Source organism: Corvus hawaiiensis, chromosome W (genome assembly GCF_020740725.1).
Source record: "Corvus hawaiiensis isolate bCorHaw1 chromosome W, bCorHaw1.pri.cur, whole genome shotgun sequence".
Classification (NCBI taxonomy): Eukaryota; Metazoa; Chordata; class Aves; order Passeriformes; family Corvidae; genus Corvus; species Corvus hawaiiensis.
The window spans coordinates 3,175,167-3,197,355 of NC_063254.1; the positions used below are offsets into that span (position 1 = coordinate 3,175,167).

General features: G+C 49.7%; 1 long non-coding RNA gene across 1 annotated transcript in view; it reads left to right on the top strand.

Moving 5' to 3' along the window:
- Positions 1–2,177: 2,177 nt before the first annotated feature.
- LOC125319358 overlaps positions 2,178–22,189 on the top strand; it is a 56,197-nt gene continuing 36,185 nt past the window's right edge. The window contains exons 1-2 of the long non-coding RNA XR_007200679.1: positions 2,178–2,347; positions 3,583–3,687. This is a non-coding gene — a long non-coding RNA (uncharacterized LOC125319358). The remainder of the gene's footprint in view (positions 2,348–3,582; positions 3,688–22,189) is intronic.

Genomic DNA, 22,189 nt, shown 5'->3' on the forward strand with positions numbered 1-22,189 from the left:
AGTGCAAGGAGAAAATGCATAGGTAGTGGAAGCAGGCACATGCATCCTGGGAAGAATCTAAAGATGCTGCCCATGTGTGTAGGGATGATATCAGAAAAGCTGAGGCACAGCTGGAGCTGAATTTGGAAAGGGATATGAAGGATCATAAGATGGGCTTCCACAGGTGCATTGGTCAGAAAAGGAAGACTAAAGACTCCACTCCCATCCCCCTCCCTTCCCCCGCTGATAAATAAGCCAGTGTCAGAGACTGAAATATTACATTTTATGACTTAAACATTTTCTTAAAGGACTTTTAAAACTATTACAAAAGCTGAAGAGAAGACTCCCACACCCTGAATGGGGCCGTGACTGAGGCCTGACACTGCTCGCTGATGAAGATAAGATAAAGTAACAACTCAGGGCTGGGGACATTCACTGAGCATAGGCTTAACACCTCCAAGATGAGGACCACAGCCCCAGGGCTATCAGCTGCCAGGCTCGAACAGACCCTCGCACCAAGGGGTGGAGGGAGGAGAGGCTTTGGGTGTCTTGGAAAAGCCTGTGGTCAGAGGTGCAGTGACTGCCCATCCTCCACTGTGCAGAGGAGCCCAGCTGAGGGGTCCTCACTGGGGGGAGAAGCTTATCCACAACAGGAGGGGGTGACATGGCCCATCACAGGGGCCCCCCCCAAGGGGTCCCCAGACCCTGCACCAGAGCACCAGAGATGATGGAACACACCCTCAGTGTTGCAAGGGACAGTATGTCAAGCTGGCCCCTGTAAGAAAGACATGTGGGCATTCCCACCTGGCCCAAAGTGTATATTAGTCCACGGAATTCTGCACTCTTCGGCATGTGGCGGCGTGTGGCGTGTGGCAGCATGTAGCAGCATGGCCACAGCGGCAACGGGGGACCCTCACCACCAGCAGACCGGATGGAGGGGAGCAACGAGACGTCGTTGGGACCCTCAGATGGGTGATATGCTTCCATCTAACCCCTGTCACCTCTCCCTGTTCCCCCACCCCCCACGCACACTTCTTTTCTTTCTCTCTTTCTTTTCTCTTCCCTTCTCTTTGCCTCTTTTACTATTAAATAAAATGCATCCATTTTTTGGCAACAACATCTAACCTCGTTTGGTTTTAATCTCATTCCTGGGGATATTTTGAACCTTCCTGGTTCTTTCCAGTTTATGCTCAGAGACTTAGCTTGCTTTGCTTTCCTGGGTCTAAACCAGATTGTAACAGCCAGGATGTCTAGTGACAAGCAACATGGAAATGGCTGTTTTATTCGGCGATTTATTTTATTCCATTTTCACTGGCACAGTTACCAAACCTCTTGGGACACTGAACCTCAAGGCAGGTCCTTGGGAAACAAAGTCCCTCCCATCATAGGAAACGATGCATTTTTAAACCACCTGAGGAACCGGTATATACAAAAGTCCTGCCCCTTGGGAGGAACAACCCCATGCACCAGTACATACTGGAGGCCCATCGGCTGGAAAGCAGCTTTGCAAAACAGGACAATGTGCCCTTGCCGCAAAGGCGACCAAGGATATCCTTAGCCCAATATAGAGGAAAGCAGGGTTTATATATGTTACAAGACAGTTGTGTGGGCCATTCAAAGTGGTCACTGTCTCTGGGGTTGCAGGGCACCACGGACCACCCTTGGGCAGCTTTGAGGGCACTGGCTCTTTTTCTAAAAGTCTCCTATCCAGCTTAACGCAAATCCTACTATCTTGAGCCCTCAGGCCAGCAGCGCCGAAGGCACGCTTTGTATTTAATTTCCTTCCAGGAGACGTGCAGCTTAGAAATGTCTACAATGGAAGTGGGGCTTTCAGGGAACAATGTAGAGCAACTTCAGTTGGTTTTTCAAAATGTCCTGAGAAGTTAAGGCCAGGCCTGCCCTGCCCTGGCCAAAGTAGTCATTTGACTGGAGGGAGCAGCACCAAAAAGGCACAGGCACCTTTGGGGTGGACTTGATGCGGTAACAAATAACAAGAAATAGTACTCGTAGCTACTACAGCCTCTTCTGCGACCTCGTATCCCGCCCTCAAGGTCGCAGCACTACACGGGGCAGATCCCTCCGCGCCCCGCGGGCACCAGGTCGACGAGCGCGGACCCGCCAAGGGGGCGGGGAACGCGAAAACGACAGGCGAGACAGCAAATCGAGACGCGGGCGACGATCCGTCGGCCCAATGGGCGTCGCGGAGGGCCTGGCTTAGTGGAGGAAGTGTCGGGGCGGACACGGGCGTTGTCCTTGGCTGACGAGAGTATTGGGGTGCTGGTCTCTCGCTCTGCTGGCGCCACTACTGTCTTCGGAAAGATCATCGGCGAGGTGTTTCCCTGGTATCGTCAGCGACGAGGACGAGGAGGTAGCCGCGGCTTTGCTCTGTGCGCGGTTCCTCTTCCCTTCCCCCCTCCCTCTCCCGCGCTCGCGGGCGTCTGAGCCGAGGACACCCGGTGCGCGGTGCCCGGGCGCGCGGTAGGGCGGGTGGCGGCGCTGCTGCTGCGGGTGGGTGGAGGGACGGACGGGGCCTCTTTGGGTTGTGGCGCTCTCTACTGCATCATCCCCTAAGCTTGTTCGGTGCCGCACCCCCACCCCTCCGGCTGCCGCGGCGCGTACTGGGTTGCTGGTATTGTCCGGACTCGCCTCGGATGCCACCCCCACCGTGTCGTGTGCGCGCGTAGAGAAGGGCCTCCGACGGTAACTTGGTCTCAATGTGTTTCGTAATAGCATCGAAGAGGTTTCGCAGCTTCGCTGTGCTAGGCTGTGGTTCTGAACCCCCAAACTGGATTATTAGGGCAAGGAATTACGGCTTTCTCTAGTTTTTCTTTAAAAAAAAAAAAAAAAAGTTAGAAAGGGGTCATCCTGTAGGCTGCAAAAGCTTCCCTGATCTTCTTTCTGTGGGGAACTGGGATCGTGATAACAGCATGCTTGCGAGGGTTACAGGTGCTGGTGCTGGGAACGAGAGTGAGCTGCTTAGACCGGGGGGAAAACAATGCAGCCGTTGCCTATGCGATGTTAACTTTAAGGTAATATCCCGTATGATTTAGTTATTAAAATGCTGAAGGTTAACAGTTAAGGATGCCTTCTGCTTTGGAAGGTAGTGTTTGCGTGCAATGTAGAAGACAGACTGGTCCTATGCACTTGCAGGCTTCCTGTGATTATATGTTTGTTCAATGCTTGAGCTCCCTGTCCTGTGGGAAATGATTGGCCACTGCTCTTCCACTTCACTAACCTCTTTGCTGATTCAGTCAAGCCATTTGTCTCCTGCCTCTGCGTGGACCACATCCAATTGAAAAACTGCTTAGGAAACAATCAGCCCGAACTAAAACATACTGAAGGTTGTTAATTGCAAGTGGTGGCCCATCTCCTTGCTCCCATCGTCTTGCATGACGAATACCAATTCTGGAGGGGGCTCTGGAAATATGTTGTATTTTGGGTATAGAAAGCATTACTATCATGCAAGAAAAATCAATGTTCGGGCTTGTGTTTTGAGTATCCGGTAATCTGCTTCTGTAGGAGTTCAGTGGGGCAGGTTGATTTGCATAAGCTATTACCTTTCTCTGAAGCCGGTTATGTTTTAACTGTTTGCTCTTCCTCCAGTGCCGTGCGTTCCGTGGTCTTTCACTGCAATCTGGGACACTTTTCCTAGTCATGCCTAAGGAGCCAATTATTGGGTTGTCTGAAGCTGAAGGTTCTGGTGAATCTGTAAGTACTGTGTGAGCTTTCTGTATGCTAAACTGTACCTGTAGATAGTTTCTCATTTACTAGACTCTTTCCTATCCCCCCTTTCCTTCTCGATAGGGCACAGTAGGCTACTTTGGGTTTTGTGGCGCTATAATCTTTTGCCTCTAGCTTGTAATGGAGTTGAGCTTTCTGACTAAAAGCAGTGATAAAAAGCAGTGCTCATCCCTGGGTATGTACTTCTGGTGCAAAATGCAGTGTTGTTTTGGAGTGCAGTCAGGTGCCTATTGTCATGGTTTAGTGTACGAGTAGTTGTATTTCTAATGCAGGGAAGAGGGCTTGGGGTTATTGGCAGGTCAGGGGCAGGGAAGGGCAAAGCTGGTTGAGAGGTGCTGGATGCTTTGCTTTTAGCTATGAAAGTTAAGTTCAAAGACTTTGTAAACCCATGCAAAAGGCAGCCTAAAGTTTATTTTCCACCAGGATTGCTTATGTTGCCTGAATACACAATGGGGGCTTTAACCCAGAGACAAATTCAGCTTCAGTGCCTGTTTTTTCGCTTGTTGCTGTCTATCTTAAAAAAAATTGCCTGGCTCTTTTTTTCCCCCTGTACTGTGCATAATCAGTCTTTGTAGCTTTGCTTGAAAAGTGTCAGTTGCCGGTGGGCAGGTGGACATTAATTTGAAATGCAATGGTGTAATTGCTAGGAATTGGCTAGCTGCTTTCTCTGGGAGGTTTTCTGTTCTTCTTCCTTCCCTCCTTCCCTTCCTGCCCTCTACCTACTTTATGTGTTCTTTTTTTTAAATTTTCCTTATTTATGGGTTTGTACTTCCTTCTCCAGCTTCTCGGGCATGTAATGATTGTTGGCAAGATGTGTGTTGCTCACCTGGGCCTGACCAGTGGATATCGGATGGTTGTGGATGAAGGGCCCAAGGGTGGGCAGTTTGTGTATCGTATACATCTACCTATTCTGGGTGGCCATCAGTTGGGCTGGCCACCTGGCTAAGATTTTGGCATCGCAAGAGTTGCTGCACGTGTACAAATTGCCACTGAATGGATTTCGTCTGTTGCCCATCAATCTAGCCGCTGTCGATGTGTAATTTTTTGTGTCGTGTGTCTGTGGAAGGTAATAAAAGCTTTGAGCAGCAGTTGCACAATAAAGATTTGTCATGGGGATATCATCTTCGTCTTGCGCGTCTTACTGAGGGGAAGTAGTTCTACAAGATCAAATGGTGTCTCCCTGGACTGCAAGTATGTGGAATGTTTCAGCCTTTTAAGAGCATTCCATAGATAGATAGTGATTTTCCTTTTCATTTGAAGCGTGACGCTGGAAGTGCTTAGCAGTCATATGCGTCTAGTAGGAAGCAAAGTCTTAGCTCTTTGGCAGTGGTACGCCTACGTACAGAAAGCCCATGTAGGCTGCTGCTACAACTCTAGAATATACTGTATGTTAGGCTACAGGCATGCTTTCCACGGGTGGTTTCAGCACGGTGCAATATGTTGGAAGCATCCACCTCCTGTTGCTGTGCTTTATCAATGGCTGTGTCATAAGACTTGTGATATCCATTTTCTGGTGAGGAGGGATATGGTAGGAGAAAACAATCGGTCTGACTGGCAGCTGTGGTGCTTCCATAGCACAGTGGAATCTCTCTTTTGTCAATTTGGGTCAGCCGTCCTGGCTCTTTCCCCTCCCAACCTCTTGCCCACCCCCAGCTTACTGGACTGTATGGATGGGGGTGGTTGGGGCGACAGCCTCCATGCTGTAGAAGCAGTGCTTCACAGTAGCTGAAACATTGATTTTTATCAACACCCTTCTATTTTCAACTGTAAAGCAGGGCACTATGAGGACTTCTATGGGGAAAGTTACCTCCATCCCAATCCAGACCTGAAACTGTATTGCAGTGAGACAGAAAACTTCAGCTTGCTTTAACAGCTATTAAAAAAGGGAGGTGGGCGTGGGAAAGCCAGGCAGTCCTTCATTGTCCTTAAACCCTATATTACTGAGACAACCTGAGGCGCCCACTGAAAAGTGTCTTCATCTCTTCAATAGTCCCAAGCGATTGGGTGAAGTTTGGTGATGCAGGTGTGTAAATAACCCGAGGACTTAATTTAATTGTCCCAGAGAGGAGATGGAAATTATTTCCCTGAAGTAGATGGAAACTGCTCTGGTGTAGCGTTTCCTTACTGAATGATTGAGGTAGGTAACATCTATGGTTTTGTCTGTATAAACTCCCTGAGGTATCTAGAAGGTGTTCCTACTTTGAGGGGGTAGGGGAATTTTGGAGAAGCTAGGTATTGCTTATATATTCTGAGAGAATGGGTGATTGCCATAGGTTTTAGAAGTCTATGGCACCTGCTGGAATTCTCTATCTTGCCTTGCAGGCAAGGTTTCTTATACTTAGCTCTAAACTGAAGAGAGCCAAGCATTATGAAACTGAGATCCACTGGAGAATCATAGGATCCTAGACCAGCCCAGGTGTGAAGGGACCTCAAAAGATCATCTGGTCCAGCTTTTTGTTGTAAAGGGATCCTAGATAGGATTATCTGGCACTCTTTCCAATAGTATCTTGAAAACCTTCAGCGATGGGGACTGGTGCAACTTATGCCCATTGTCCCTTGTCTTCTCCATGTGGCTCCTTGTGAAGAGAGAGCTTCTGTCCTCTTTGTACCCTCCCTTTAAGTACTGGAATACTGTGATGAGGTTCCCCCTGAGCATAGGCAGTTTCCTAACGTTTTGCAACTAATTCCTTTGTCTTTGCTAGTCTTCATGCGGCCCCTCGCTGCTTTTAGATGTTCCTCCACAGCTTTCCAATTGTTCCAGTTTTCCCAAGCGCAGTCATCTGACAGCTTAGGACTTGGACTTATTCCCTGCTTCTCTAAGTAGTCAGTGCTGTCACTTGCCATCCTGCCGACTAAACCAATTTGTTGCAAATGAGTGTTTTAGGTTGCTTAAAGAATCGCTGGCAAAGGTATTGGCAAAAGCAGGTTTAATATAAAAGTGAAAGTGCAACAAAGTTTGTTGGCAAGGTTTACTCTACTACTTACCAGATGGTTAAAGCACTCAGAGAAAAAGTGTGAGAAATGAGACAACTCTTAAAAAGATTAATTTATTGAAAACAGAAAAATTGAAAAATTACAGAAATTAGAAAAATATAAAAATTTGGGATCCTATGGCTCAGTAGATGGTATGCCCCAGGAGCGCAGGGATTTGAGATCTTCTGGCTGAGACAGCACTAGACCTCAGGTAGAGAAAAAGAACTTGCAGTGCTGGGCTGACTTTAAAAAAATTACTAAAAGCCCCTTAAAAGGGGTAAGGCTTTGAATGCCCAGCACCGATGTCTCCCACAGCTAGTCTGGAGAGAGCAAGAGGGGAAAAGAGAAGAGGGCCCGCCTCTCGGCTTCGTCCTTTTTATAGTTTTTGCTCCGCCCCCAGTCCGCCCCTTCAGTCCAAAGCGATTGGTGCTTTCCCTTTGATGGATCATCTCCGTCCACCAACGGCTCATCGTTGTCAGGGGGGGTGGTAGTAGTTGAGATAAGGGAAATACAATACCTTCATTAAAATTCAGGTATTCAGGTTGCCATGGGACTTGCCTGCAGAGTAATGGCTCTGTAGCTAAAAATAGCTGCTGGCTATTAAGACTGGGTGGGGTTTTGGCCTTGGAATCAGAATGCAAGTCCAACATATGTCAAAACACTTGTAAAAGTATACAGTAAACACAGGAAAGGTAACTTATGGTGTATAGGTAGTTTGAAGTTTGAGAAGGGGCAAGTTTGTGATTTTTAACTGGGAAAATTTTAACTGGGAAGGGTGCAACTCTATTAATAAACTACTTTAAACAAATGAAAACACTGATAATGGAACTGGATTTTTGTACCTGGGCTGATGGGTTAATTGTAACATTCAATTTAAAAATAATTAACTCAAAATTAATTAATTAAAGCACTTAATATGCAAAGACCAAGCACAAATAGGGATTTCATGTATGACAAAAAGCAAACTAAAATCAATCAATCTAAAAATAAAATCAACTCAAAAATTGTCTACATTGAGGCTTGGCAGGGGGGATGGAAGGGTATGGATAAAAAGGAATGAGCAAGACCCTCCGGTTGAGTCTTCTCCACGTGGCTCCTTGTGAAAAGAGCTCCTCTGTCCTCTTTGTAACTGCCTTTTGAGAGCCAGAATACAGTCATGATGTTCCTCCTGAGCCATCTCTTTTCCAAGGGAGAAAAGACCCAACTCCTTCAGCCTTTCCTCACATTCTCCAGCCTTTTGATCATCTTCATTGCCTTCCTTGGGACCTTCTCCCATCTGTCTGCATCTTTTTGTTGAATTCTGGAGACCAGAACTGGATACAGTGCTCCAGGTTCTGCCTGCAGGTGTGGGCTCTGTGAGAAGAGGCCAGGGTCTGCCCTGCGCTGGGCAGAGCTAGTTCCTGCCAGCTAGGCACTGGACTCCCTGAGGGCCAAAGCTAAGCAACTCAGCAAAGCTGGTGGCACCCCTGTGTAAGCATATTTAAGAAATGGCGAAATGCTGTCCGGGGCAGGTACTTCCCTGCTGCCCTTAGATCTGGCAGGTGGCTACGTCCTGAAGTAAATTTTTCACCCTATTTTCTCCCCCTGTCCTGTTGAGAGAACAGCTGGTTGGGCCCCTGACAGCCAGCCAAGATCTGGCATCAGAAAGCCTAAATGGCAGGTTCATCCATGTAGAAGTAAAAGGGGGTTGGTGATTTAGAGACTGATAGTGACCGGGAGAGGAACAGGATATTTTGGAAGTAGCAAAATGCATCAATATCTGGGGATCCAGTCACTTTGAGAGGGGGAAAGTTTCAATGGAAAAAGCCTTTTTTCTGAGCAATAAGAGGTTCTTGTGAGAAAAAGGATCTTGTCTCCATTTTTTGCACTTGGTAATACAAGTGGCAAAGACCTGGAACTCCTGCATGCAAAGGGATGAAACTATGCAGCGCTCATTGTGTGATCTTTGTGTATGTGTGTGTTGGAAACCCAGGACCAGCTATAATGAGGTCATGGAGGAGATGTGAGGTTGGTCTGGCTAAACTTGATTAAGACAGGGCCTTACAGAAGGCAATGCCCTGAGGATGTGAAGGGTAAAAGGATAATAAGTAAGGCTGGCGATGTGCCCAACCCTTTTGTTTGGAAGGATTGGGACTGAATGTTGATTTGAGTGAAGGGCGGGTACCAAACTGTCTTCTATAACTGCAATTTCAGCAGCAAAGTACACCCAAACCCGAGAATCAGGCCCCAATGATGCTGTATTGAGTGTGGCTGAGATGAAGTTCATTTCCCCACAGCAGCTCTGTCTTGGGGTGACTTTACAATGCTGTATCCCCTATTGCCTGCTCTATGCCAGACATGAATCCTGTGCCTTTGAGCTTGGTCCAGGAGAGGGGGGAGAGTAGCCAGGCGAATTCTTCAGCATGGTTTGTGTTCAAGGACTGTGTCATGGGTTAGCAAAGCATAGTCCCGGAAGTGATGCCCTTGCAAAGGGGTGCTTACAGCTTCCTCTGTGACCTTACAGAACCTATCAGCTGGCCAGTTTGAATATGGATAATTCTTTAAGCCACTTAAAATTGTGACTGCCTCTGTGATCCACACTTAAGAACAGAAAACCTCCCCCACAGCTCTGTCTCGTTTCCGGTGTTGGGACAGGTGGCTGCGGGCCCCGTGCGGGGGCCAGCGGGCCCGGCCCAGTCCCTGCTCGGGCCAGGCCGGGCCGGGCCACAGCCATCCTGGAGCCGATGGGCCCTGTTCCACCCGTGGAACCCACCCACAGTCCTGCTGTGGGCAGCTGGAGCGGCTTGGCTTCCCACCCCCCTCCAGCGCGGCTAAGATTCAGCTGAAGCTGCACCGCTGTCCAGCAGAGATCATGTGACCGACAGCGATAAGCTTCATTCTAGCTGCAAGGCCTAGGTGAGATTAACCTTTTTAGTGCTGTGAAGAGCTGAAAGCCTGAGGGAAGAGAAAGAGGAGATGCTTAAAGCTGAAATTCTGTTGTAAAGCTATGATGTATCAGAGTACCCGTTGTAATTTCATAAAGGCATGAGGAGTGGAGCGTTCAACTTGTACTTGTGAGCAAAAGCACCTGTGCTAAGCAGATGCTGAAACAGCTGTAATTTCATGAGAAGTTTGAACAGGGAGAGATGGAAGCGATGAGGACTTTTGCTCCAAACGGGAAAGGAGAAAACCTCAGTTCCTAGAGATGCTCCCAGAGATAGTCCTAAAGATGAAGATGAGGAGGACCCTTTGCTCCCAGGGAAGGAGAAGGGCCTCTGTTCTTAGAGATGAAATGCTTCCAGAGATGGGTGAAGAGAACTTTTGTTTCTGAACGGCTCAACCTTAAAATTTTACCCCAGTAATTTCAAGAGTGGACCCTCGAAAGCAGTTGTGGGAAAAGCTGCAAGTTGGGGGAAGGGACTCGCATGCGAGCAGAGAACCAACCTGGGCAGCTGTCTCGTTGTGATAATGTTTTCATAGCATGAGCAAGAGAGACTCCTCTTCCTAAATGGACTGAACAAGGTTATTATGGAAGTGGTAAACAGACTGAACATCTCAAGGGTTGTCTTTTTCCATTGTCAGTGGGAGAAGGGAGAAAGGTGGGGGGAGGAGAAGAGTTCTGAAGGTGTGGTATGATTTTTTTTTCTTCTTTTAAGTCTGTTAATAAACTTCTTTATATTCTTTCAAGATTGGTGCCTGCTGTGCATTTCTCCTAATTCTTATCTCACAGAAGGTAAACAGTAATGAGTATTTTGGTTACAAACCACTACAGACTGACACACACTCCCCCATGTTCTCACTTCTGCAGAGCCGAGGGAGCACCTTCCTGCTTTTAGCCATCTCTTGGCTCTGTTTCTCAGGAGAGAGACAGAGAGGTAAAATTCTTTACTTTTTAGCTAGCCTGCTAGCTGAGGCAAGAAGTTTTCTCGGGACTTTTCTGATCTGGTCCGGAACACCATGAGCGGGAGGCCCCACTCTGCGGCCCGAAGGGGCCCATGCTGCACCCCAGCTCCAGAGAGAGTAGAGCCACACTTACAGAAAGGACTCTGAATCTACCAGGTTGTTCTCCACAACAAAAAGGTTTATTATCTAAAATTATTAATTTTGTGCCTGTGTGCACTTTGCTTGTGTTTTGCCTACTTCTGAGTAGTGTTCGCAGAGCATCAGCACTCTCTCCAACATTCTGCCCCCAGTCAGTAGGCTGTGGGCCTGCAAGATCTTGGGAGGAGATGCAACCAGGCCAGCTGACCCAAACTGGCCAGAGGGATATTCCATACCATATGACATCAGCTGAGATATAAAATCTAAGTAGAGGAGGAGGAAGGGGGGGCATTTCGTTATTTACATTTTCCTTTCAGAGCAACCACTACACATGTTGAAACCCTGCTTCCTGGGGAGTGGCCGGAGAGCGCTTCCTGATGGGAAATAGACAATCAATTGGTTTAGGGATTTTTTTTTCCCCTCTGTTTGTTCATGCACAAACTTGCTTTTGCTTTAGTGAGCTGCTTTATCTCAATCTGCAATTTTTTTTCCATTTTATTTTATCTTTCCTGTCCATCTTAAAAGGGGAAGTGATAGAGCGGCTTGGTGGGCACCTGGCATCTAGTCAATGTAAACCCGCAACAGTCTTTTTTGGTGCCCAACGTGGGCTGAGACAATGGCAAGTATAGATCTTGCATGCCATAGTGTTGGGGTTTTAGGAGTTTCCCTTCTGTTTTTCTGTTAAAGAATTTTCCCCATACATATTGCCAGGGGGAAAAATTACTGGGTGCTTAAGAAAAACAAAAGACCTGGCCACAGAGGGAGGGGGTCCATCTGGCTACTCTCTTTCACCTGGGCTTGTGGGCTGTTAGTTCCGAGCGTTTGGACGGAGAGGGAGGCTAGAAGGAATTCATCAGCGCTGAAGACTTCTGCTTTTTTGGCTGCCTTCCTTCCTTCTACCGGAGTGTCATAGGTTAGCAAGCATAGTCCCGGAAGTGATGTCCTTGACAAGGGGTGCTTACAGCTTCCTCTGGGACCTGATAGAACTTATCAGCTGGCAAGTTTGAATATGGACAATTCTTTAAGCCACTTAAAATTGTAACTGCCTCTGTGATGCACACTTAAGAATAGAAACCCTGAGGCAGACTTTCTCTCTCATTTCCGGTGTTGGGACATGTGGCTGCGGGCCCCATGTGGGAGCCAGTGGGCCCGGCCCAGGCCCTGCTCGGGCCAGGCTGGGCCGGGACACAGCCATCCTGGAGCCGATGGACCCTTTTCCACCTGCAGAACCCCCCCACAGCACTGCTGTGGGCAGCTGGAGCAGCTCAGCTACCCCCCCCTTCTCCACTGCGATAAGCCACATTCCAGCTGCAAGGCCGAGGTGAGATTAACCCTTTTAGTGCTGTGAAGAGCTGAAAACCTGAGGGAAGAGAAAGAGGAGATGCTTAAAGCTGAAATTCTGTTGTAAAGCTATGATAGAGTATCCCGTTGTAATTTCATGAAGATATTGGGGGTGGAGTGTTCAGTTCAACTTGTTAGCAAAAGCACCTGTGCTAAGAAGATGCTGACGCAGCTGTAATTTCATGAGAAGTTTGGACAGGGAGAGATGGAAGCGATGAGGACTTTTGCTCCAAATGGGAAAGGAGAAAACCTCAGTTCCTAGAGATGCTCCCAGAGATAGTCCTAAAGATGAAGATGAGGAAGACCCTTTGCTCCCAGGGAAGGAGAAGGGCCTCTGTTCTTAGAGATGAAATGCTTCCAGAGATGGGTGAAGAGAACTTTTGTTTCTGAACGGCTCAACCTTAAAATTTTACCCCAGTAATTTCAAGAGTGGACCCTCGAAAGCAGTTGTGGGAAAAGCTGCAAGTTGGGGGAAGGGACTCGCATGCGAGCAGAGAGACTCCTCTTCCTAAATGGACTGAACAAGGTTATTATGAAAGTGGTAAACAGACTGAACATCTTGAGGGTTGTCTTTTTACATTGTCACTGGGAGAAGGGAGAAAGGTGGGGGGAGGAGAAGAGTTCTGAAGGTGTGGTATTTTTTTCTTCTTCTTCTTTTAGGTCTGTTAATAAATTTCTTTATATTCTTTCAAGATTGGTGCCTGCTTTGCATTTCCCCTAATTCTTATCTCACAGAAGATAAACAGTAATGAGTATCTTGGACCAAACCACTACATTAAATTGGTGTTTCCACCCGGTTACAAACCCAAACCACTACACGGAGAAACCCCAGGATTCCCAAGCCCACCTTCCCTGCCCTGCTGGGAGCCGGGCTGCGGCAGCCCTGCCCCCGCCGTTGCTTCGAGCCTCTGCTACTTTGTAGCCCCACCACGCCCTGCCTGCCCAGACCTCTGGGCGGTTCCCAGCGCAACTCCAGAGTTTGATACATCTTGTCTGCCACTCAGGAGTTGTGCTCATCCCTGCCGTTCCAGCCTGCTGTTCCCTAGGGTCCGGCCAGACACCGAGATCAGCTGCCCAGGGCGTTTGTGAAGCCTTTGTTCCATCTTTTCCCGGGATCCCAAGCCGCCATTGCCGCGTGCTCTCCGAGCTCTCCCTGGAGCTCCCCCTGCAGCCATGGGGGAACCATCACACCTGCCCTGCTCATCGGGAGCTTCCAGCGCCCCTGATGGCTGCGAGCGTAACTGCACTGAAGGGGAAAGGGCCTGACAGCCGAGAAGGCTTGGACTGGGTTTGTGGGTCCTTTGGCTGTTACTGCCATAGTTATTGCTGTTTGTTTGACTGGTTATACACATATAGATAATAGTAAAGAACTGTTATTCCTGTTCCTCATATCTTAGCCTGAAAGCCCCTTAATTTCAAAATTATAATAACTCGGAGGGAAGGGGGTTGCATTTTTCATTCCATGGGAGGCTTCTGCCTTCCTTAGCAGACACCTGTCTTTCAAACCAAGACAGATCTTGGCGCCCAACCGTGAGGCCTGAGGGCATTAAGAGAGAGAGGTGAAAAAGGAATAACAGTTCCTGGATAACTTAATTTTGTGTGCTGGATATAGGAACCTTGTAAGGCAGCACTATGTGGTCTAGTTTACCCTGGTTCGGGTGGGACGTGGTTGTAGCTATATTCTTCCCCTTTGCAGCTCCTTACCTAAACATGGGTCCTCTGACTAAGGCTACCATTGCTGTTATCCAGTTTGCGCTATGGGTCGAGAAGGTGAGGAATTCATGGGTTTTTAACTTCCTCTGTGTTCCGGTTTGGCCAAATTTAGAAATATATACTCTGAGAGAAGGCACAAGCACCCCTCCTCCACCAGGTTCGGGAAAAATAAATTTTCCTCAAAGGAAAGTGAAGGAGATAAAACTATTTATTTATCGAACAGATGGGAAAAGGAAAATAATGCTAAATAATAAAATCTCTCGCTGTGGAGAAAAAACCTGGGAAAAGTGTTAGAGTCCTCCCTTTGGTCTCCTCGGAGCTGGGGCTTGGCCCAGGGCCAGGCCCTCTGTGCCCGGAGGAAAGTCCTGATGTGTTCTGAGGTTGAAAGCAGTCCAGTAGAAAAGGGAGAAAATCTGAAATTCCAGGGAAGGAAAAGCAAAGTTCAACTCTCAGTCTTTCTCCAGAGAAAAAGAAACTGAAAACAACTGGCCAAAAGCTGAATGGAAAGCAGGAAGCCGGGTGCTTCCTCCCTCCCCCTGCCGCAGCTGGGAAATAAACTGCTATCTCTGTGTGACCCTGAACAAGCTGCAAACTGATTTGAAAAAGTTTTGCTCAGTTTTTCCTTCCCCCTCTCAGGCTCAGTTCAGAGGCATAGAAAGGCACAAAGTTTATTTCTGGGCATAGGCAGTGACATGGGATACACATCATAAAGTCACCCCAAGACACTCCGGAATGTGGGCACATGAATAAAGGGCTTTCACACACTAAGTGCATGTTTTTGGGGTTATGTTAAAAATGGTACCTTCTGTGAGGAAATGACACCAGGGTGATGATAGAGGATCGAGATATCCGATGAGTCTTCCGGTTCCAATTTTCTTGGATGGAAAGCAAACAGGGAGGGTACTCAGAAACATTTAAGGGAATCCCCACCAGGCAGGTCGACATAGGGTCGTCTGCGGCTGCCATACTCTGGCAAATATGATCTTGCCCAAGGGTCTTTGCTAGGAGTGCCCAGACAGTCTTCAGTTGAGGGATGACCCACGGTGACGCTGGGAAGGCCGGGACGAACAGGATGAGCAGGTGGGGAAGGTCTTGCATTTTCTTTCTGGTTGGAGACTTTTTAACTAAAAACAGGATTAAAAAGCATTAGCAAGGAAATCAAAACATAAGCATGAAAACTCAGGGATAAATAGGGATTCAGGGAAGTCTTGGGGATGGTGATGCCGCTTCCTCCTCCTGGTGCACATGTCTACCTGGGGGTCTGGGGGTCTCACTGGATGCTTCGGCGTGTACAGCTTCACCCACTTTTGTGGGATCCACCTCACTCCCAGGGGTGTGGATACGCAAGCGTACCCACGACCCCATGTGACCAGCTTGTATGGCCCCTCAACCTTACCGCTCTCCGGATCTTTTATGAGGACCGGCAGATGCTCACGCAGAGGATAGTTGCTGTGTGGGCCGTCTTGCCACTGGCGGGTTCATGTTGTTAAACGAGCAGTTCAAAAAATTGATCACAAAGAGAGCTTTGCTTAGCCGATCCTGTGGGGAAAGCTCTCTACTGCTTGCCCATTGGTGCTTCAAGGTGGTTTTGAGCATTTGGTGAGCCCGCTCAATCACCGCTTGACTAGTCGGGGAGTAAGGGATGCCCTTCTTACTTCCTGCTCATCCAGGAACTCCTTGAAAGCCTCGGATCTATATGCGGGGCCATTATCAGTTTTGATTTCCTTGGGGACCCCCAAGACTGCAAACGCTTGGAGAAGGTGTTTCTTGGTGTGTTTAGCCTTTTCTCCTGCGTGGGCAGAGGCGTAGACTGCTCCGGAAAAGGTATCTATGCTGACATGAACATACTTTAGTCGGCCGAATTCGGGAAAGTGCGTGACATCAGTCTGCCACACCTCACAGCTAGCCAGCCCTCTGGGGTTCACCCCAGTGCCTAAAGAGGGGAGGGCTGACCGCTGACAATGTGGGCACATATCCACAATGGCCTTCACCTGACTACGCGTTAGGTGGAACTGACGGACCAGCCCCGGCACGTTTTGGTGGAACATTTGATGGCTCAGTTTCGCCTGCTCGAAAACTTCCGGCATCCTGGCCATCTCCATGGGGGTGGCGAGGGCATCCGCTCTCTCATTACCCTTGGCTATCGGGCCTGGCAGGTCTGTGTGCGACCTCGCATCACAAAGAATTGGTGCTCTCAGTGGGAGACAAGATATACTAACTTCGAGAGCAACCGGAAGAGATGTTCGTTTGAGACCTCTTTCAAAATAGCATTCTCTGCTCTCGCTACCACTCCTGCGACATAGGCCGAATCCCTTACCAGATTGAATGGCTCAGGGAACCTCTCAAAGGCTCTGACAACAGCAGCTAACTCAGCAATTTGAGGGGAACCCTCAACGTACTCAATGTCTGCCTCCCACTGCTGAGTTTGAGGGTCCTTCCAGGTCGTCCCTGACCTGTGGGATCCCCCGGACGTGTCTGTAAAAACTGTCACAGCCTCTAGAGGATGCCTGCTTCTGATATTTTTTGAGAACAGAACAAACTGTTCCTGGAATAATTTGTGAGCAGGAGCGTGGACAGAAATCTGCCCTGTGAAGCTATCTAAAGCTATTTGAAGGGTCTCATTCTCAGCTAGTAGCTGCTCGAACATCTCTTTGGTCAGTTTGGTGGAGGACAATTTGTCCTGCTCCAAACGGACCGGTGTTGGGGTTTTAGTTTAGTCTTAGTTTTTTTTCCTGTTAAAGGAATTTTCTCCCATATGCATGTTGCTAGGGGACAAATAGCTGTACTTAAGAAAGACAAAAAGGGGAGTGGGGCGGGCCTGGCCACTCCTTTGTCTACACCTGGGTGTGGGGGCAGTTCGCTCTGAGCGTCCGGAGAGAGAAGCTGCAGAGAAAGGAGCTGCTGCTTCTTTCTTTTTGGCCGTTCTTTCTTCCTGCTGGAAACAACGCCGGGACCCCAAAAGCCGCTTTCCCTGCCCTGCTGGAGACCGGGCTGTGGCTGCCCTGCCCCGCTGCTGCTTCGAGCTTTCGCTACGCTGTAGCCCTGCTCGCCCCTGCCTGCCTGGGCCTCCGTGGGGTTCTCCCATCTGGATACATCTCGCCTGCCACCCGGGATTTGCGTCCGTCCCTGCCGTTCCAGCCTGCCGTTTCAGCCTGCTGTTCCTGAGAGTCCGGGATCGGCTGCCCAGGGGTTTGTGAAGCTCCTTTGTTCCATCCTTCCCGGGATCCCAGGGCACCAGAGCCGCGGGTTTCCCGAGCTCGCCCCGGAGCGCCCCCTGCAGCCGCGGGGGAACCATCGCACCTGCCCTGCTCACCGGGAGCCGCCGGCGCCCCTGCCGGCTGTGAGCAAAACCGCACCCGAGGGGAAATAGCCTGACAGCCGAGAAGGCTGGGACTGGGTTTGTGATTGCTGTTACTGCCATAGTTGTTGTTGTTTTGTTTGACTGGTTATATACATATATATATATAGTAAAGAACTGTTATTCCTATTTCCCACATCTTCGCCTAAAGGCTCTTGATTTCAAAATATAATAACTTGGAGGGAAAAGGGGTTATATCTGCCACTTCAAGGGGGGCCTCTGCCTTCCTTAGCAGACACCTGTCTTTCAAAACCGAGACAGATCTTGGCGCCCAACGTGGGGCCTGAGGGCATTAAGAGATAGAGGTGAAAAAGGAATAACAGTTCCTCGATAACTTTATTTTGTGTGCTGGATATTGGAACCTTGTTAGGCAGCACTATGTGGTCTAGTTTACCCTGGTTTGGGTGGCATGTAGCCGTGGCTATATTCTTCCCCTTTGCAGCTCCTTACTTGAATATGGGTCCTCTGACTAAGGCTACCATTGCTGTTATCCAGCTTGCGTTATGGGTCGAGAAGGTGAGGAATTCATGGGTTTTTAACTTCCTCCGGAATGTGGGCACATGGATAAACAGCTATCACACACTGAGCACATGTTTTTGGGGTTATGTTAACAATGGTACCTTCTGTGAGGAAATGACACCAGGGGAAGTTTTCCCCCAACCCCTCAACCAGTTCTTTGGGCCCACCCCATCAATTTTCGAAGGGTTTAAATTCCCTCTGAATACTAACCATCTGCTGCTGATAGGCCTACTCTATTTAGCATTCAAGGATAATTTGAGATTGGCTTGGATATCTACCCGGACACCAGCCCCAGAGACTAGAGATCCTGCCCCAGAACCTGACATGGCCCCAGAGAGTAGAGTTCCTACTCCAGAGCCTGATCCTGCCCCAGAGCCTGACACGGCCCCAGACACTAGAGATCCTACTCCAGAGCCAGAGCCTGCCACAGCCCCAGACACTAGAGATCCCGCCCCACAGACTGATACTGCCCAACAGTCCACCTCAGAAATGGACTACCCAAACTGGGTGGGGGTACTGGCAAAAGGGATGCAGGAGATGTGCCAAGAGATGGGTCAGGTGCGCCAGGGGATATGCCAGGAGATGGGTCAGGTGCGCCAGGAGATATGCCAGGAGATGGGCCAGGTGCGCAAGGAGATGTGCCAGGAGATGGGCCAGGTGCGCCAGGAGATATGCCAATTGCTAAGGGAATACACCTCCTCAGCTAGTGAAAAACCCTCTCCCTGCCCCAAAGAGGGTGAGTCCGATGGTGCAGCAGTGGAACCCACGGATGTTACAACCGTCCAGGCTTCAGCTGAACCACAAGGACAACCACAGCCAGCAGCAGTCGCCCCTGTGCAAAGGAGGAAGTATAAGACCAAATCAGTACGACCAGTTAATGATGATGGGGAACCAGGGCCCTCACAACCAGCAGGAGAGCCAGAGCCAGAAATCATCACTGAGTCCCTGTCGCACGACAGTCTCCGTGCTATGCGAAACGACATTGTGCGAAGGGGGCGTGAGCCTTATACCACCTGGCTGCTTCGGGTTTGGGACCTTATGGGCACAAGTGTGCAACTGGATAGTGGTGAGGCAAGGTATCTGGGATCGTTGACCCAGGACCCAGGTGTGGACCAGATATTTGTGAGGGAGCCAGGGCCTCTCTCTCTTTGGGAGCAGCTCTTAATGAGTGTGAGAGAAAGGTTCATTCACAAAGAAAGAATGCAGGAGTATCATCATAGAATGCAGTGGAAGACACTCGAGCAAGGGATCCAACAGCTAAGAGAGGTGGCAATATTAGAGGTACTCTTTGGGAAAGATGGACAGCATGATAATGACCCCGATAAGGTCAGGTGCACAGGACAGATGATGTGGAACCTGGCAAGGCTAGGGCCATCACAATACACCACCTTCATTGCAACGATTGATGCTGACAATACCCGAGAAACAGTGGGCTCTGTTGCCAACAGGCTCAGGCATTATGACAGCATGGTCAATGGCCCGCTGAAAGCTCATGTCTCTGCTGTGGTCCAGGACCTCAAAGAGGAGATGAAAGAGATGAGGAAGGAAATGAGGGAGGAGATGAGGAGGGTCAGTGTGGCACCAGTGCGAGTCACAGGCCCCCAAGTCAGAGCCTGTCGTCCCCCTGCTAGAGAGAGAGGGTACACCCCACGAGCTGAGCTGTGGTTTTTCCTGTGTGAGCATGGGGAAGACATGAGAAGGTGGGATGGGAAACCCACCTCTGCCCTGGCAGCGCGGGTGCATGAACTCAAGGAGGGAGGCACTAACTGAGGGGGTTCCGCTAAGGTGAAGGTAGCCTCAGCCTCCCGTGACCGAGCTGCCAGGCATTACAGAAGGGAGGATGATATGTCGGATCCCCTTGAAGGTACCTCGAGCATGTACGCCCAGGGAAAGAATGATAACCAGGGCTAGAGGGGCCCTGCCTCTAGCCAGGAAGAGGCACGGGAGAACCGAGTTTTCTGGATGGTGTGGATCCGATGGCCTGGCACATCAGAGCCACAAAAATATGATGCATTGGTTGATACTGGGGCACAGTGTACTTTAATGCCATCGGGACATGTGGGGGCAGAACCTGTATCCATCGCTGGGGTGACCGGGGGATCACAGCAGTTGACCCTTTTGGAAGCTGAGGTGAGCCTGACTGGGAAGGAGTGGCAAAAGCATCCGATTGTGACCGGCCCAGAGGCCCCGTGTATTCTGGGCATAGACTTCCTCCGGAATGGCTACTACAAAGACCCAAAAGGACTCAGGTGGGCATTTGGCATTGCTGCTGTGGAGGCAGAGGGCATTAGGCAATTGAACACCCTGCCTGGACTATCTGAGAATCCTTCTGCAGTTGGGCTTCTGAAAGTGGAAGAGCAACGAGTGCAAATTGCCACCTCGACAGTGCACCGCCGGCAGTATCGGACAAATCGAGATGCTGTGATCCCCATCCACAAGATGATCCGCGAGCTGGAGAGTCAAGGGGTGGTCAGCAAGACCCACTCACCCTTCAACAGCCCCATCTGGCCTGTGCGCAAGTCTGACGGGGAATGGAGATTGACTGTGGACTATCGTGCCCTGAATGAAGTGACTCCACCGCTGAGCGCTGCCGTGCCGGACATGTTGGAGCTCCAGTACGAGCTGGAGTCCAAAGCAGCGAAGTGGTACGCCACTATTGACATTGCCAATGCATTCTTCTCCATTCCTTTGGCAGCAGAGTGCAGGCCTCAGTTTGCCTTCACCTGGAGGGGCGTGCAGTACACCTGGAACCGACTGCCCCAGGGGTGGAAGCACAGTCCCACCATCTGTCATGGACTGATCCAGACTGCACTGGAAAAGGGTGAGGCTCCAGAACATCTGCAGTACATTGATGACATCATTGTGTGGGGGAACACCGCAACCGAAGTGTTTGAGAAAGGAGAGAGAATAATTCAAATTCTCCTGCAAGCTGGTTTTGCCATCAAGAAGAGCAAGGTCAAGGGACCTGCTCAAGAGATCCAGTTCCTGTGAGTAAAGTGGCAAGATGGACGACGTCAGATTCCCACTGAGGTCATCAATAAGATCACAGCAATGTCTCCACCGACCAACAAGAAGGAAACACAAGCTTTCCTAGGCGCTATAGGTTTCTGGAGGATGCACATTCCCGAGTACAGCCAGATCGTGAGTCCTCTCTACCTAGTTACCCGCAAGAAGAACGATTTCCACTGGGGCCCTGAACAGCAGCAAGCCTTCACTCAGATCAAACAGGAAATTGCTCACGCCGTAGCCCTTGGCCCAGTCAGGACAGGACCAGAGGTGAAGAACGTGCTCTACTCTGCAGCTGGGAACAATGGTCTGTCCTGGAGCCTCTGGCAGAAGGTGCCTGGTGAGACTCGGGGCCGACCACTGGGATTCTGGAGCCGAAGCTACAGAGGGTCTGAAGCCAACTACACTCCCACAGAGAAGGAAATCCTGGCAGCTTATGAAGGAGTCCAGGCTGCCTCAGAAGTAATCGGCACAGAGGCACAACTCCTCCTGGCACCCCGACTACCGGTGCTGGGGTGGATGTTCAGAGGAAAGGTTCCCTCCACGCATCACGCCACCGACGCTACTTGGAGCAAATGGATTGCCCTCATCACGCAGCGCGCCCGAATTGGAAACCCAAGTCGCCCTGGGATCTTGGAAATAATTACAAACTGGCCGGAAGGTGAGACTTTTGGGTTATCTTCTGAAGAAGAAGAGGAGCAGGTGACACGTGCCGAAGAAGCCCCACCATATAACGAGCTACCAGAGAGTGAAAGACAATACGCCCTCTTCACTGATGATTCCTGCCGAATTGTAGGCGCTAGCCGGAAATGGAAAGCCGCTGTATGGAGCCCCACACGACAAGTTGCACAGGCTACTGAAGGAGAAGGTGGATCGAGCCAATTTGCTGAGCTCAAAGCTGTCCAATTAGCTCTGGACATAGCTGAAAGAGAGAAGTGGCCAAAGCTCTACCTCTACACTGATTCATGGATGGTAGCCAATGCTCTGTGGGGTTGGCTGGAAAGGTGGAATAAGGCAAACTGGCAGCGCAGAGGAAAACCAATCTGGGCTGATGAAGAGTGGAAAGACATTGCCACTCGGGTAGAGAAGCTATCCGTGAAGGTCCGTCATGTAGATGCTCACATCCCCAAGAGCCGGGCTAATGAAGAACATCGTAACAACAAACAGGTAGATCAAGCTGCGAAAATAGAGGTGTCCCAGATAGACTTGGATTGGCAACATAAAGGAGAGTTGTTCCTAGCTCGATGGGCCCATGATGCCTCAGGCCATCAGGGCAGAGATGCCACCTATAAGTGGGCACGAGACCGAGGGGTGGATCTAACCATGGACAGTATCTCCCAGGTTATCCATGATTGTGAGACATGCGCTGCGATCAAGCAGGCCAAGCGGGTGAAGCCCCTGTGGTATGGTGGGCGATGGTCCAAATACAAGTATGGGGAGGCCTGGCAGATTGATTACATCACACTGCCTCAAACCTGCCAAGGCAAGCGCTATGTGCTCACAATGGTAGAAGCCACCACTGGGTGGCTGGAGACCTAC